Below are 17,293 nucleotides of genomic sequence, written 5' to 3'. Positions count from 1 at the left end.
TATAACATTAATTTAATCTTTTTTCTGGGTGGAAAGGAAATGATCTGTCCATGAAGGAGACTTTAAATTAACTGAGATAAATGGAACAACCCAGCTTATACAGGCTAAAGGCGCAATTCTGATCCTGTGCATTGCTGAATACCCTAACCGCCAACATGAATTGCTTGCCATCTTCATTATATCTGGATAATTTGGGAAAGTTCTAGAACAAGAGGTTCTTTGTGCTACCTCTGTTGGATTATTTCATATTTCCCTAGTAAAAAATAAAAATAAAATATAGCATATAAAAGTTTGCAGGGAGTAGTTTTCTAATTTTTTCTTATGTCTCGAATTACATTTTCAGTGTTCCGTTAATATATTTCTAATATTTTCAGTGTTGCACTACTTTGAGTCCTACCAAGAAAAGAGATTTAGGCAGCAACAGAAAAACACAAAGGTCACAACTACTGAATGCAAAACCTTAATTATCTGCTTCACTAAAAAAATAGAAATCTAGTCAACAAAAGGGTATGAACTTGACCTCCTTCATAGGCTGTTGGCTTGCTTTTAAAAGTGGTTGCATTAGCAGGACTCATACAATGTATTTAGGGTGATATGCAGTGTCAACTCTAACAACATTCAAGCAATACTCATCACTTTGCAGGACTGAGTCCTCATTAATTCCCCTGCTGTTGCAGTGTAAATTTGACTCCACTACTTATAAAAAGACCACTTTTGTGCAGCCCTGGAAACTGAAGAGTGCTTCAGAAAGCAATGCTCTTGAACTGTAGTAACAGATTCTACTATCACAAAGGTTTTCAGTATGCTCATCCCCTGAGACAGGAGATAAGTGGAGTTACTGTACTCTCTTCATTTCAAGGTCACAGGCTTATGTAGATGCCAAAATGATTTCAGTGTAAAGCACAGGATGAACAAAGTAGAAGCAAGAGGATGCAGGAAGCAGAGATAGTAGTAATCCAGGGGTGCAACAGGAAGAAAACGCTAGCGAGAGACTTGAATAGACAACAGACAAACTCAGCAGGTATTAACAAAAATAAAATCAATCCCCATCTTGATTGTTGTCTTGGGAACACCGCCATAGTTTACTGAGAACTCTTCCTATCATCATTTAACTAGATACATTCAAGTATGCAGATACACATGGTCCTTTGGTTGTAATCTAACAGCTCTTTGACCAGTTTTCACACAGGTATTATTAAAAATTTACATGCCTGATATATTTATACCCTGCACCAGATGTTCTCATTTTTATTGCTGTTTTTGGCTTGGTAACTACTTACGGTTCCTTTATGTAGACTTTCCTTCGTATTATTTAATACTTCTGAATTTCTTGTCACATCTCCTAACATAGCTTTTTATTTTTGGGCTTACATTTCATCAGCAAGGTCAGTTGCCAGTAGAAGGACCCACTAGGTGCCAAGATAAACACAGCAGTTGAGTTGACTTGATTTTCTTTTTTAGTGCAAGGCTGAGTCTATGGTTCAATCCAGCTCTTATCCATTTTGGTCAATGATTACAGTCCTGAAGACACTAAAGCCTTATCCACAATAGCTTTTTGTCTTTACATTGTTCCGTAATTCTCAGTGCCACTTCAGTTGTACCAAGAGTGGGAGAGTTAACCTTAATCACTGTGGCATCTAGACCCATCCAAAACAAACCTAAATGACATAGCATTAAAAACAGCTAGACCTTCAGCACTGTGTCTGCACTAGAACTACCACCATCGTTAACAATTGTAGGGAAGATAAAAGAAAAAGCTAGTGCCGAACCACCTAGTGCTATATGGAAGGCAGTTGGTTGTTCATTCATCCATCTGTTTTCCTTCCTTCTGTATTTGTTGGCAGTGCCATTTATTGTTAAAATCCTTTCCCTTTCTCCAAACTCCCAGGACAAAAAGAGATTATCTTTGAAAGCAATGTAACTACTAACACATAAAGTTAAGCATAGTGTGCCAACACTGCAGCTCCAAAAACTGGCACAGGAAGCAAGAAGTTTCCATTTTTATACAGAAAATCATAGGGGTTAGGGTCAAAGGCAATGGGCCAAAGGGAGGAAACAGGTAAAAGGTAAAGAACATCAACACCAGTAACTTATACTCAGCACCTTAATTTCCCCCCCACACCTCTGGAGGTGCCCCCAAACAAGCCTTTAGTCCCTAGAATACTTAAACAGCACCCTGCACTGCTAGGGACAGACATTCAAAAAGCTGGAGCCTGAATTGATTCACTCTTTGCAGGTTAGTCTAACCTGCCTAGGTTGAACCAATTTAAAACTGTACAGACATTCCCTCTGCAATGAAGAAATGCAGGCACATGCCTGAAGTTGCTCAAGCCAGGAGCTGGAGGGTCCTAAAGCGCACCCTTGGCTGCAAGGAAGCTGTACTGGGGGAGGGCAGGGGCAGGGCATAGCCAGCCTGGGCAGTAGCCTGGGCTGAGCTGGCTAGCAAGGTGTTTAATTCCGCCCTCCCTGTCCCACCAGCAGCGACTCAAGCGATGGTCAGCTGGAAACTCCCACCTCACTGCTGTAGCATTAGGGCTGGGCGTGTCCAAACACCGGGTGGCATGGCCTCTGAGGCAGAGCAGGTTTGTGGGAGCTCGATGCCGAATTATATAGGACTGAATTAAGCACAGGCTCAGACCTGTTCAATTTAAAACTTTTATTGTTTCACAAAGTCATAAACTAAAGGAGGTCTGTTGGTTCACGAGGTTCCCAAATCAAGCCCTTGCTCTCTAACTCGGAGGCTAGGTGCGGCTGCCTGATTCAGTAGTCTCAGAACTGGTCAACAGCTCATTTAAAAGGAGTCCCTTATCTTTTTTTAGGCAAAAGATACAAAACTGTCCCCATGGTGGAAGTAAGGCATCTAACATAACTTTACTATTAGTTATATATGATAACACTTATACATATGCATTTCTAATTCTTACTTCTATTGGTTATTTAGTTAACTTATCTATATTATAATATCAGGTGATACGCTTTGTATTATAATCATTACACTTCTTATGTTAATCCTTAGTGACCTTTATATTTCTTATGCTAATTTTCTATAACCTAAATACATTATTCATCTATATGTTTTGCTGGTTTTTGCAGGGTTAAAATGTCAAAACTGACATAATATGCGGTTGTTTTTTCGTCATTGCGGTTTAGCCATGCAGTTTCCTATTCTTAACAATGTAAGCGGCATGTCTGCTATTTTTATCATTGTTCAAAGGTCAGAAGTTCAGTATTTTCATCTAAGGGTCAGAAAGTGATTACCAGAATGTCAATCGCTGACTCCTCAACCTCCTTGAAGCATTCTGGGAGTTTTAGTGCCTTGTTTTTAATGCTAGGCCTTGCTTAGCATAAGCACTCTCTCACAAGGTTATTGTCCCCTCTACCCCCGGGGAACTGCAGCTAGGTCTGCCTGCCCTGACTGCCACTTCTTGCTCCTTGCTTGGGGCAAGTGGCAGAATAAGCCCCCACCTTCCTCCTCCGCCAGAATAACTCCACTCCCTGCCCCCCACCTTAGGCAGGGGGCAGGGAGCAGGTTTATTCCTCCCAATGACCCTGGGGGACTGCAGGAGGATCTGCCCACCCTGACCACCACTCACTCCGTGCCTGGGGCAAGCAGCAGAATAAGCCCCCTCCTGCCCTCCTCCTCTGGATGCCAGAGGAGGGGACACCAGAGTGAGGGGGGCAGGAAGGGGCTTATTCCAACACTTGCCCCAAGCACATGGACAATGTTTTACTACCCTCCTAGTGAGAAAATTCTTCCTAATATCTAACCTAAACTTCCCTTGCTGCAACTTGAGACCATTGCTCCTTGTTCTGTCAGCTGTCACCACTGAGAACAGTTTAGCTCCGTTCTCTTTTGAACCCCCTTTCAGGTAGTTGAAGGCTGCTATTAAATACCCCCTCAGTCTCCTCTTCTCCAAACTAAATAACCCCAGTTTCCTCAGCCTCTCCTCATAAATCATGTGCCCCAGCCCCCTCACTATTTTCATTGCCATCTGCTGGACTCACTCCAATTTGTCTACATCCTTTCTGTAGTGGGGGGCCCAAAATGACACAGTACTCCAGATGTGCCTCACAGGTACTGAATAGAGAGGGATAGTCACTTCCCTTGACCTGGTGTCAACACTCCTACTAATGCAGCCTAGTATGATGTTAGCCTTCTTCGCAACAAGGGCACACTGCTGGCTCTTTCAGCTTATTATCCACTGTAACCCTCAGGTCCTTTTCTGCAGAGCTGCTGCCCAGCCAGTCAGCACCCAGATTGTATTGGTGCATGGGATTGTTCTGTCCTAAGTGCAGGACTTTGCATTTGTCCTTGTTGAACCACATGAGATTTCTTTTGGCCAAGTCCTCCAATTTGTCTACGTCACTCTGAATCCTAGCCCTGCCCTCCAGAGTTTCTACTACTCCCTGCAGCTTGGTGTCATCTGCAAACTTGCTGAGGATGCACTCTATGTCATCTTCCAGGTTGTTGAAGAAGACAACGAAAAAAACCGGCTTGAGGACCAACCCCTGGGACACTCCATTTGATACTGGCTGCCAGCTAGACACTGAGCCATTGATTACTACTCTGAGCCCAATGCTTCAGCTAGTTTTCTGTCCACCTTACAGAAAACCTTCATCCAGCCCATACTTCCTTAGCTCACCTGTGAGGAGGATCTGCTCCATGATTTTTCCAGTGACTGAGGTGAAGCTGACTGGTCTGTAGTTCCCTGGATCCTCCTTTTTGCCTTTCTTAAATATGGGCACTATGTTTGCCCTTTCCCGAGTCATCCAGGACCTCTCCTGATCACCATGAGTTTTCAAAGATGATGGCCAATGGCTCTGCAATCACATCAGCCAACACTCTCAGCACCCTCGGCTGCATCCCATCCGGCCCCATGGACTTGTACATGTCCAGCTTATCTAAGTAGTCCCTAACCTGTTCTTTCAGCACTGAGGACTGCTCACTTCCTCCCTGAACTATGCTGCCTCGTAGTCTGGAAGCTGATCATGCCTATGAAGGCTGAGGCAAAAAAAGCTTTGACACTTTGGCTGCCTTGATCCTGGGTATTCCCAAGGTTTCTCTCAGAAGTTCAGTGTAACTAGCACCCAGTCAGAGAAACCCTCCTTTCTCCCCTATGCCCAACTGTGGAGCAGGGAGCCTAGAAGCTCCTACCTTCCTCAGCTGCCAGGCTCCCACCTGCACAGCAACTTGAGCCAGGGCTTTAAGGGTTTCCAGGCTTCCTGTTGCAGAGTGGTGATCAAAGACCCTAACCCAGGGCAGTAAATCCTAAAAAGCCAGGCTCCCCAGAAGCATACCAGATGAGCTGGGAGGAAATCACGCAGGTTTGTGATGGAACCTGACTGCCTCCTGGCGAATGTTAATCAAAACTGATAGGTTTTCCCAGAAATATTACAGTTTTGATTAATCAGCATTTTAGGCAATACCCCTCTTCCTTCCCCCCCAAACTTTTCAACAAATAATTCCTGGCCAGCTCTAGTGTAAAGGAATGCAAACATAACTACAACTATCAATCATCTAAACATACATTATATAAAAATTAAAGGGGCTAAAATTTCTATGAGTATGATTCCTATAGAAATGAAATTTATAAGTGTGCAGGCTGGTACCATGCTGCAATGGAAGATTCAGTTTCTGTGGTAAATGCCATAAACTCTTGGGGTCTCTTTGATTTCCTTTTTCTAATCTGCAAATCCAAGTTGGGTGCCTAGCTATAAACTGGTCGATTACCAGTTTATGCTGAAAGAGCTGGCTGGTGTCTGGTTATGCCAGAAATGCAAGACTCCATAGATCCCATGCAGTTCAACTGGGGCCTTTTGCAATCAGCTTTATCTCTGATCAGCAAATGGTGCAGCATGATAACACTGAGTCTCTCACATGGGGTATTAGAAGCTCGCTTCTCTCCTCTTCTTCCTAGCCACTCATTTGGGTTATTATATTGAACTCTGCCAAATGAATTTTTGGGGGAGTTTTCCCCTCCAAGATAAGTGAGTATTTGCATTATATAAGCTAAGACAATTTGTTTTTTCCTGTCTGGAACTCTGCAAGTTACAGAGTAGAAGAATATTATAAATGTCTGGTCTTACCCAAATGGCCCATTGTCATATCCCGACCATTGACCTCTACTTTGGTATCTGATCCTTTAATTTGTTCTGGAGCTGAAGTTTTAGCTCTTTAAGTAATTGCTGCAGCTCCTGTCTGCTAGCAAGATCCAGGTTGGCCAAAGCTTTCTTGGTTGGATTTTGCAGAAAAACGTCCAACCTATGGCATCAATTGATGAGGTGACCAGCAACCTGGCCACCACATCAGTTCATCTTGCCTTTCCACACACATCTTGCCACTGAACTTCCTTATCTGTCTAGTCTCATTATAATTGTTGCTCCAATAGAGATTATTACCTCTGCCTGCAACTCATCTTTCAGTCCTTTCTGGGAAACCTCCAGAGCTAATTTAATTCCATCTGTGAAGCTTCCAATGCCTGTTTTAGATCTTGCTTGAGCTCCTTTGCAAAATCTTAAGTTATTTCAAATTTTGTTTGGCTTCTTTCTAGACATCTTTGACTCCTCTGAATACCTCTGTTATTTGTTGCACCATGCTTCAACAAGAATACCTACTCACAATTTCTGTCCTTGGAAACTGGATGTCACTCCTTATGCCCATGAACGCTTCATGCCCCCAGAAGCTGGGGGGGCACGGCAAGCTCCTCCAGGCAGCAGCGGTACTGTCAGTGGTGGGAATGTGGCGGCAGTAAGTGGGGAGCTCCCACAGGCAGGTGCGGTACTCCTGGTGGGGGGGGGGGTGGCGAGTGCCAACCAGCAGTCAGCAACCACCCGCAGATGCCGCCAACAGTGTCGGCAGCAGCCAGCAGCAATCACAGACCACCTGCAGACACCACCACAGTTAGGGGGTAGGGAAGAATAATGGATTCAAGGATCCTTGATGGAATCATATTGATTTACAAGTTTATGTTACAAATAACCATAGGCAATGCGTAGGGGAAGGTATGGGGTGGGGCATGTGTTCCCCCAAGCTTGGCTGCTGCTGACTTTCCTGGTGGCTTCTGCAGGCAGTCTCCACTTGCCATCGCCCTTTCCCCCACCACCGCCAACTTCTGCAGGCAGTTCCTGATCATTGCTTACCGCTGCTGCAAGCTTCTGCAGGCAGTCGCCAATTACTTCTCACAAACCTCTCCCTGCCCCCACCAATGCCACTGCTGGCTTCTGTGGGTGGTTGCCACTCACTGCCACTGGCTTCTGTCAGTGGTTGCCGGTCGCCACCCTGCCACCAATGCTGCTGACACTGCCACCCACAAATTGTGCCCCCCCAGTCTCGGGAGGCACCAGTCATTAATGAAAATAACGTAACATGTCCATGAACAGATAAGGAATCAAACAAAAGCAGACACTTATCTTGCTCTCAGCTCCAAGAATCTTTCAGCCAGCACCAAAACCAAAGATCTTTCTCCGGGATTTCTGAAAGGTCAAAGTCATGCCACCAATGCTTCTGTAGCTGTGCTGGTTTTCTGCTGTCTTGGAGTTGTGCATCTTTCTTGCCTCACTGGATTCTTACAGTCTCTGTCACACACATATATCTCGCTGTTCAAACAATACAATGCAAGGCCCTCTGCTTACCTACTTCTAAATATAGAGTGAACTGATACTTGGCTTTGTTTCAGGTGATGACAAGTGCCTGAGGTTTGTTTTGAGGCCCCTATTTTTTCTTACATTTACCCTGAATAAATGGCCTCTGTTGTATGCAGCAGTTTCCATGAGCTTTAACCTAATCAATAAAAACATATTATATAATACCATTTAATTGTAGGGGTTTCAATAAAAGTTAGTGAAAGCTTTGAAAAAAGCTATATGGCCTTTGGCTAGATGATGAGTTGGCACAGAAGTCTTAAACAGAACTTGTTTTGGGAGAGGAAACATATGGGCTAAGGATGAAGGTCTGGATTAAAAACTTCATGATCTCATTTGGACTAGCCTATCCTGAGTTACTGCCTTGGACAAAGACAGTCTCTGCTACCTGATGTGGAAAAGAAACAGCTACATGTTCATATCAAATTTGCCAAATATCCCAGTGAAAGACAAAATGTGAACCTTTAGCTAAAGCCATCCAGATAACAGATTCTTTGGCAATAACAATTATACAACTGATTATGCTTTAACCAAACACCCAGAAGACCCGTGCATATGTTCCTTTTCATTAAAGTAATAATCTGTTTTGAGTTTTGCCATAACTTATGCCAAAATTGTGTACTACCCTACTCCCTTTGACCAGCCAAATGCATTGGACATTTATATCAAATCAGATTTGGGAGATCTTATTTAAAGCCTGCTCTCCTCTTGTGTCTAGCTATGAGAGTAACAAACTGCTCACTTGTTGTCTCTGACTTTTCATGGCACTAAACTCTCCACTGGTGATGGTTGACTGTTCTCATGCCTCTAGAATCCAATCCCTATTGTACAGTGCCAAGATTCTGCTTCCTAAATTTCTGGGATCAGAAAAAGTTTATTTTATATTTTCTACAACCCTAAGCCTTGACAACAGAGGTCAAGATGAGGGTTAAGTAAGAATTGCACAGCTTGCCTACCCAAATCATGAGAAGTAATGAACCAAAGACAATAGCAGACTTTGAGATGCTGCTCTAGCATTAGAAGAGCCAGAGTTGTGTAGAAACAGTTAAGGACCAGTGGAGGTGGAAGGAAGACTAACTTCATTCTTTACTGAACTCCACTTAAGACAATGAAGTTGTGGCGATGATGACTCTGGTCCTCAAGCCTAGGGACAAACATTCAAAAAGCCTGAGCCTGAATTGATTAAATCTTTGCAGGTTAGTCTAACCTGGCTAGGCTAAATCAGTTTTGTAACCGGACAGACATCCCAGAAATGCAGGCAAATGCCTGCAGTGGCTCAGGCTAGAAGCTGGGGGGTACACTAAAGCAGCCCTCCCTTCCTTCCACAGTATGGAGCTGAGGGGGGCATGGCCAGGCTTGGCAGGAACTCTGATTAGCCCAGCAGGGAATTGATAGCAGTGTTTATCACCAGATTAAGAAAACAAGAGGGGCATTAGGAGCTGCCTGTTGATTCAGCATGTGGTCAGCTAGCTAATAAACAGACACCTCCTCAGCAAGGCAGAGGGCAGGGGGGATTTCCTGTTTAATAGGGAGTGGTGAGAGGAGGAGGGAAGCAGTCTGCTGTCTCTAGAACTGCAGCCAGGGAGCAGAGGGCAAGTACCAGCACTGCTATGGAGCAGAGAGCCCTGCCCAGCCCAGAGAGCATGCCAGGAGAGTCTGGTTTATCTTAAACCAGCAACAGGTCTAGGATAGACATTGAATAAACCAGTTTGAGCCAAATCAGTTAAGTCTGATATTACAGTCAACCAGGTTTTTCCTCAAACTGGTTTATGTGCACTGAACATCTGTTCTGTTACAGGTTTAAACCAGTTTCTGATCACTTAAACCACTTTGTGTGTAATGTTTGTCCCTAGCCCAAATGGCCTGATCTTGTGAGGTGCTAAAAAGGAAAAGTATTGCTTTTGATTCCCATTGGTTTCATAAGAAGATAGTGAGTACCTTTCAGGAGGGACTGAGTACTACACAGATTGGGCCCTTTGACAGGTAAATGTTTAAAAATACTGTAAAGTTTGTCAAAGGTTTGTAAGGTACATCAGTGTCTAGTTCATTTTCCCCACAGCTGAATTACTTAAAAAGATTAAAGATATGAATAAAAATAATAAATCCTTCTAAACTTGTGTTTTTAACCATAGGCCATCACATAACTTGACACCCATGTGGCCCTAGCTTATGGCACAGTATTAACACTTTCAGAAGAGTACATCTCTAATGAGCATAATCCTTTTCTTGATAAAGAAATCAGAGCTGTGTTTAATGTAATAAAAGTTGTAAATTACCTGGGCCAAGATTTTTTTTCTTATGTGCCTAAAAATGGTCTTATACGTATCTTCCATTACATATACCATTTAGGAGAACTGGTGACTAGCAATCAAATTAACATCTATCTGGCTTGGTAACTGCTAAGGCAGAGTCATAATTTGTCCTTTTTTCCATAGCAATATGTATCTTGAGAATGCCAAATATTATCTTCATGTATATTTTAAATATTACAGAATCTTTTCCAGGGAATAGTCTCCATACCATATCAGCCAAAATAATAACATCTGACATGTAGTTTACCATTGCTTTCATTTCTCTTCAGGGAAATTTTCTAGTTCACTCTCTCTTGTAATCACAAAACTCATTTATGTTTCCCTGTTGCTTGTTATACAAGACTGGAAAATAATTATCACCTACTCCAAGCTACCCCTTCTCTTCACATTTTGCTCTTTGAACTTCACGAGCTGGCTGCAAGCCAACATGTCCTTGCTGTCAGTAATGCCTCCTGCAAAGGTAACAGGGCATTTCTAACTGCATTAACATCTCCTACACTTCTTCTGCCTGGCATGCGTCTACCGAGGCACTCTACCTGCCCCACAGCTGCAGCCTCTTGTCTCATTTCAAATGCTTATCCTTACAATCAGAAATCAAAGTCTGAGAGACCTCAAGGGGAGACATGATTAATGCTCCATCATTAGCCTTACCACTCATGCCTAATGAAACTGACTTTCATTACTAACTTCCAGAGCAGGGATTTCATTAAACCAAGCCTCCCTGCTGAGCCTATGGGTTATCTTGTGCTTTCCCCCAGCCAGCCAGAATCACAAGCTCACACTATTCCTTTACTTCTTGTTGCTATCCTTCATGCCTCAAGAGTTTGCAGTGTTCCCTTCATTACCCCTGTTGCTGTCTGGTTTTGATCATGTCTTTCCTGAATTTCAAAGATAAGGCTCTCAGACTATCCATATAAAGTATGCTTCAGCTCCAGGTCCAGCTCCTTCAAATTTTCACTCCCGATTGTGTCATTGCTCTTATTATCTCTTGCCAGGTGTACTTCCTTTATTGTGATTACAACCAGGTGGTGCAAACTGAACCTTCTGGCCCACGGAGTCCAAATCTGCTTTTTTGTCCCTGCTTTTGATCAGTGGAAGTGTTTGGGCTTTGGACCCTTGGGTTTAATACAGAGGGATTTCTGAAACAGCATTCCCTGTGAGGGTTCCTCAGCTGTACAAATCTCTCCCTCGCTTTGGCCTAGACATATTTGAATCTATTGACCTTCAGGGCATGTTGCAAAGTCCATCTGTTTTTTTCTGGCTTTTAGAGATGGAGAACAGGATAAGGTCTGGGAATCTGAGAGATGATGAAGATTTTTTGAACTACAGTATTTTGGCCATTAGTTCTCACAAAGGGGTTTTGGTTGTGATAAACTGCTAAATTTGGCTGAATTGTGTTGATTGGGTTTTTTTTAGAGATTTGTTAGGATTTCAATGTTATGGCTAAAGCGGCAGTGGCCTGATTGCGAGATGCCAAGCTTCTATCAAATTCACTGACAAATATTTTTTTCTCAACATCCCATTGAAAGAAACTGTGGGACTTCAGAATAGAATTTTTTTTTAAAATACTAGAAAAATATAACAATCTGATGCCAAAAAAAAAAGTAGCAGTTCACACATTTATTTGGTTGTTGCTCATATAGACTGGCTGAAGAACTGTTTCCACTGTGCTGCTCAACCAGAAATAAAGATTGGCTGAAATAATTTTCTCCTGTCCTCTTGCTACAGATCCCTGAACAAAATGGCCAATATCTTTTCTTACTACTTCAAAGCACAAAATTCCAAACCAAACTATACATTACAATAAAGCAACAAGGACCATATCCTATTCTACCTATTAGATGCCAACATGGACTTAGGCTCCCAAGTGAAATCCTATTCCATCCTGCTCAGGTCCCTGAAAAAAATATTAATAAACCGACTTGCATAACACAATATCATTTTAGCCTTAAAACTAAGTCATAGAGGGCACCGCTACATATACAATTAATGCTCTACACATACAATTCATGCTCATTAAAGCGCTCCCTGGCACATGTCTACACGTGTACCTCCATCGGGAGCAAACCTCTCTAGGGGTGCTCCTGCCCTTCTCTGCCCTCCTGCAGCAGCCAGGGTGAGCTCCAAGCTCCCTCAGGTGCCAGCACCAGGCTGGCAGAGGCCATAAGGACTTATCCCCAAGCTCCAGAGGGTGAGGGGGGAGCTGTCCCAGCTTGGTGGGCAGCTCCATCCCAGCTGGGGGGATATCAGGCTGGCCCCAAAGGGGTGGAGAGAGCTGCCTGCCAGCAACATGGAGATCAGGACCTGTCCCTATCTCCACATGACTGGGAGGCAGCTGCCCAGCAGCCAGGACAGCTCTCCATGCCCTGTGGAGATCAGGACAGGTCCCAATCTCCACGGCTGGCAAATAGCATCCCATGAAGCTAGGACAGCTAACCCTGCACCCTGTGGGCCCCTGCTGCCTATGCTGCCTGGGAACAACTTGCTCCTGGTTAGCGTCTACATGACTGGTATAGCACATCAGTTAATGCACCAGTTTTCTAGTACCTGTATGTACAGGTACTAAAAAATGGCACACTAGACTAATCTACTGATCAGTAAGTGCTGCACACATGTAGATGGTGATGCTTTACTGTGCCAGTGTCTCGTGTAGATGCTCCCAGAAAGTAGCAAGAAGGAAGACCCATCTGTCTTTGCATTAACTGCTTTTCAGGGACCTGAGGATGATGAAACAGAACCACACTTAAGCATCTAAGTCTACTTAGATAATTAATAGGTGGAATAGGCTCTGGTTCTAACATCTTAGCCCAATTATTGCACTCTCTAACTAAACAAAACTGCCACTTAATTTTAGAGTGATGTATATACTTGTGTCTATTCCCACATATATTTCTGCTATGTAAAATGTTATTTTTCTCTTCAGCTGTCTCCACTGAAGCACAGATGGACTGTATCTTATAGCCAAAAGAACTGTACTTAAGGCTCAAAAAATCTTCTTAACTGTAAGTATTGTATGATATGTGCAAGCCCTCTATTATCCACCCTATTCATATTTCATCAGCCTGTCCAATTCAGGGACAATTATCTCACTCTGGGGTGGACTCAGAGACCTTTGGGTGCTAGGAACAGGGACATTCCATATAACATTAGAAGAGTTTGATGAAAAACTGAGTTTTCTATGTGATGTTCACTTTCCCTTATCAACAAATGTCTTACATAAGCCAGGACCATGCTCAGAATTGTATCTTAATTCAGAGTGAGCTTTTAAGAAAGAATATGTGCAATTAATAGAAAGCAAATGTCTGTTTTGGCACGGCCTACGCTAACATCAGATATTTTTCCCCCATTGCTAGAGGAATAAAGAAATTGTCATAATGAGACAGACTGACTACAGTGTTCTGGTTTTCTCTCAACTATATGAGTGCTTCTCTAATGTACAATGTATGCCACAAACCTTATTGTCATGGTTCATGAATTTAAAAAAATGCCGAAGAAATCAAGTTATTTTTCATTAAAATTGATGATGTTCTTAGGAAGAAAATTTAGACCTGAAAGCACAGCTATGTCTCATATTTCTTAGAAATGACTGTTTTAATTAGAATGCAACTTATAGACTTTATTTTGTTGGAGTTGGGACAAACACTGAACAAGAGCAGCTAATTGTTTAAAGAAAACAAAGACCAGATATCTGCAAAATCATTAGTTGAGGCTTAATATTTCAAAGCAAATGAATGCATGAGTAATTACTGTTCTTCTGTGCATCTTAGGAAAGAATATTGTAAATGCTATCAAAGAAACAAGAAACAAATTAATCAGCAGCATTACATTTACTATCAAACATGAACCACATCAAACAAGACATACATTTGTTACCAAAGCAGAAGATTAAGAGTCTGATTTAAACTAAATTATCAAAAAAAGATTCAAGGACCAGGTTTCACCTCCTTCTCATCAGGATGTATTAGTTGACACATAATGTGCAGGCCTTTGCTTTCAGTCCTAAGGCAGACAAAACTCCTACTGAGTTTCACTTTCATCAAGTCCGAAGGATTTGACCTCTGAGTCTTTGCCTAGATTAGCAAAATTTGGCCATATGCAATGCAATCATACCCAAAATAGTTCCCAAAGATGCACGATGTGGAGTAGACTTCTTTTAATCGAAGCTAGTAATGTGTGCAAAGTCTGTGCAGCCATTACTTAACCTTCATTGGCTCTTGGCTCAGCAGTCTACTGTATTTGTTTCTAATATATCCAAAAGAAAGCCTCCATAAAAGTACACAGCTAACTGGCCTGATGCAAAAGTAAAGTACATTGATGATAGTTTGGGCTGCTAGTGAAATTTCGTTGCAGATGAACTTGATCAGTCAAAAAATTTGGGTCTTTGTGAAGGAGCCTGAGCACTTTTTCAGCAGGGTATCACTCAGCCTGGCAAGCAGTTAGGGAAAAGGACAAGGGTGTTAAAATGCACAATAAAATAAGGGCTGGAACAATAATATGAAGTCCAGGGTAACAAGGAAAATCTGTCCTTTCTTGAAGAGATAGAGCAAATACTTTGTGCTCATTAATGTACTTGCAGAGTCTACTGTGACTGGGTACATCAGAGAAACTCCAGGAACTGCTGAAATAAGAGACAAAAAGAAAACCAGTTCTGTGAACTAGGAAGATTACAAGATTTGGGGAGGAGTATTGGGAGATACCTGAGACCTTCTAAAATCTCAGTGAATTTAGGATCCAGACATAGAAGTTGGTTTAAACGAGAAGGATATGAGGAGTGAAGTGGCTTATACTTCCAGGGAGGTGAAGGAGTGGAGCCGGGGCCAGAAAGCCGGGAGATCAGGAGGCCAGGAGGAGAGGAACCTGAGTCAGGAGAGAAAGCCAGAAGGTCAGAAGGTGAAGGAGTGGAGCCAGGGGAGAAAGCTGGAAGATCAGGAGGTCAGGAGAGATCGAAAAAGCCAGCAGCAAGCCAGGGGAAGAAAGCTGGGAGATCGGGAGGTCAGGAGGAAAGCTGAGATGGGGAGAGAAAGCCAGGAGGTCAGGAGGTGGAGGAGTGGAGCTGGGGGAGAAAGCCAGGAGACAGGTCAGAGGTTAGAGAGAGTTGGGAAGCAAAAGGCGGAGCCGGGAGACTGGCAAGGGTTAAAAGATCAGAGAGCCAGGATGCCAAGAGGTGGCAGAGCAGCAGAAGTGAGGAGTGATGGAGATAGGGCTGGAGGCAGTAGAGTTGGGGGAGAGAAAGCCAGGAGGAGCCGGAGGAGAAAGAAAGCAGAGCTGGGAGGCATCAGGGCAGAGGAGATGGGGAGGCAGAGAAGCAAAGGTGCAGAGCCGGGGGGAAAAATGGGGAGTCGAGCTGGGGCCAGGAGAGTTAGCAAGGAAGCTGGGAGGCAGCAAAGGCAAAAGCTGGGAGGAGCAGAAGATCTGGGGGTTAGAAGAGAGGCTAGGAGAGCTGGCAAGAAAGTCAGGAGGCAAGTCTGGGGGGGTTGAGCTGAGAGGTACAGTGAGGGAGCTGGGATGGAGGTCATAGGTGGCAGAGAAATGGGGATGTTGGAGGTGGCAGAGAAGGAGCCAAGATGACGGAGGGGGGAGGGGATGAAGGTCAGAGGGGCGGAGAACAGAGATTGGAGCAGGGCCAGAAGGTCAGTAAGACAAAACCCAACTCAGGGTTCCAAAATAACAATTTATTAAACAGGCAACACACTACACAGCTCATGAAGTTATTGGTTCCCCCCCCACACACACAAACTCTCCCATGCATTCACACTATGATAACAGGAGAGGAAAGGATTGGGGTCAAGGTGTGCAGTGACAGAACTCTGGTCCCTCGTTTGGGGGAAGAAGGTGGGTGATAGCTACCTATCTGGGCTGTGAGTTGATCCTTGATGGCCAGTCGGGGTCTTCTCCAGCTAGGTGTTGTCCAGAGGGGGTCGCCAGCAGGGCCTCTGGGTGGATAGGAAGTATGGCATACTGCTGGTCCAGATGGAGAGAGCAGCCCAAGGAGGTCACACTCTACCATCCCTTGTATAGGGGTGGGCTACCTGTGACTCCAATGTGAAGGACATGCCCAGGCAAGGGCCAGTCCTGTTCAGATGAGGTCATGTAGTTCCAGGTGTCCTCATTGTCCGGTGGGATACAATGGTGGAGTTGCTGGGTTCTATTCTGTTCTTTGTTTCCACGTTGCTGGTTTCTTAGAGGGTGTTTATTTTTCAAATATTGGGTTTTGTCTCTGGTCCTGGGAGTAGGTCTGTTGTTTCAGAGAGAGTCAATACAAGGTGGAGGTCCGGTCGTTAAGTTGATGGTCCAGTCATTCAGCAGGAGCTATTTTTAGGCCTGCTGCCATTATGTCTCAAGCACTCTCATTCATTCTCATTCATCCAGGAACCAATTTACATAGGAAGGGCGGGTATGAGTCACAGTTGCAACACGATTACAGTAGGGTATCCCTGGGGAGGGGACACAAGATGGAGACTTGTCATTACTTTGGTTAACTTATAGGAACAGGCCTAAATCATACAATATCAATATAAAACAGTAAAAATCAATACAAACATAATAGGACACTATTTACAATATAAAAAGGGACTTGTCACAATAATGGACTACAAGAACTTAGCTTATCTATGACTACCTATAACTATTTATATGGGATAGAGAGGGCAGAGAGAAAGTCAGAAATTGTTGGGGAAGGGGAGGGAATGTATTTTTAAATAAAAAAAGAAAAATGGGGGATTTTGCTACGTAAGAAGACATTAAACCTCTTTATGGAACTAGGTAGTGGGAACAGGACAGTCCTTTAACCAAAACATGGGCACATATCATCACCCAAAAAAGGCACATGTGAGGCCACTCAAGAATTTAAACTGGGAAAAAGTGCTGGGGGTTTTGTTTTAACATGGTGTGAAAAAGAAAAATAAGCAGGAGAAAGAGTACAGAGTGCTAAAGAGAAAAAGCATTAACCACAGTAGAAGCACCAATAGTTTTGAGCTGGAGAAAAGTCTGAGAAAGAGAGGTTTCTGAGCTAAGTACCAGCTGAAATAAGGATTGTAACTGTGAGAAAAGAAATGCAGACCAATTGTTTGATTCCTCCTGGGTTCATGGAAATAATATTTTATACATTTTTCAAAAGTTAATAGGATTGAATTTAAAACACTGCATTTGTCATCAGTTTCTCCATCCAGCAGAAATAGTCTGAAAGAAACTAAATTGTGGTCACTCATTCAGATCATAAAGGAGTAATTCTTGTGTTCTGGAGTTGGAAACTAGTGTCCAAAGAATAAAATTGTGCATTTGATCAAACCATTGTGGAACGAAAGATGACCGAAAGAAAGTAAAGCAAGGCATAAAACAAC

The 17,293-nt window shown here is 43.3% G+C and overlaps 1 long non-coding RNA gene across 1 annotated transcript in view; it reads right to left on the bottom strand.

Annotated features, from left to right (window-relative positions):
* The window catches only part of LOC149870265 (uncharacterized), a 174,041-nt gene extending 166,478 nt beyond the window's left edge, over window positions 1–7,563 (bottom strand). Inside the window, exon 1 of the long non-coding RNA XR_016440705.1 lies at window positions 6,620–7,563. This is a non-coding gene — a long non-coding RNA (uncharacterized LOC149870265). The remainder of the gene's footprint in view (window positions 1–6,619) is intronic.
* Between the last annotated feature and the right edge of the window lie 9,730 nt (window positions 7,564–17,293).

This window comes from Crocodylus siamensis, chromosome 2 (genome assembly GCF_052110815.1).
Source record: "Crocodylus siamensis isolate JL-2025a chromosome 2, ASM5211081v1, whole genome shotgun sequence".
In the NCBI taxonomy this organism is placed as follows: Eukaryota; Metazoa; Chordata; order Crocodylia; family Crocodylidae; genus Crocodylus; species Crocodylus siamensis.
Note: the sequence above shows the minus strand (reverse complement) of the source record. Positions and strands in the feature narration are given on the sequence as shown.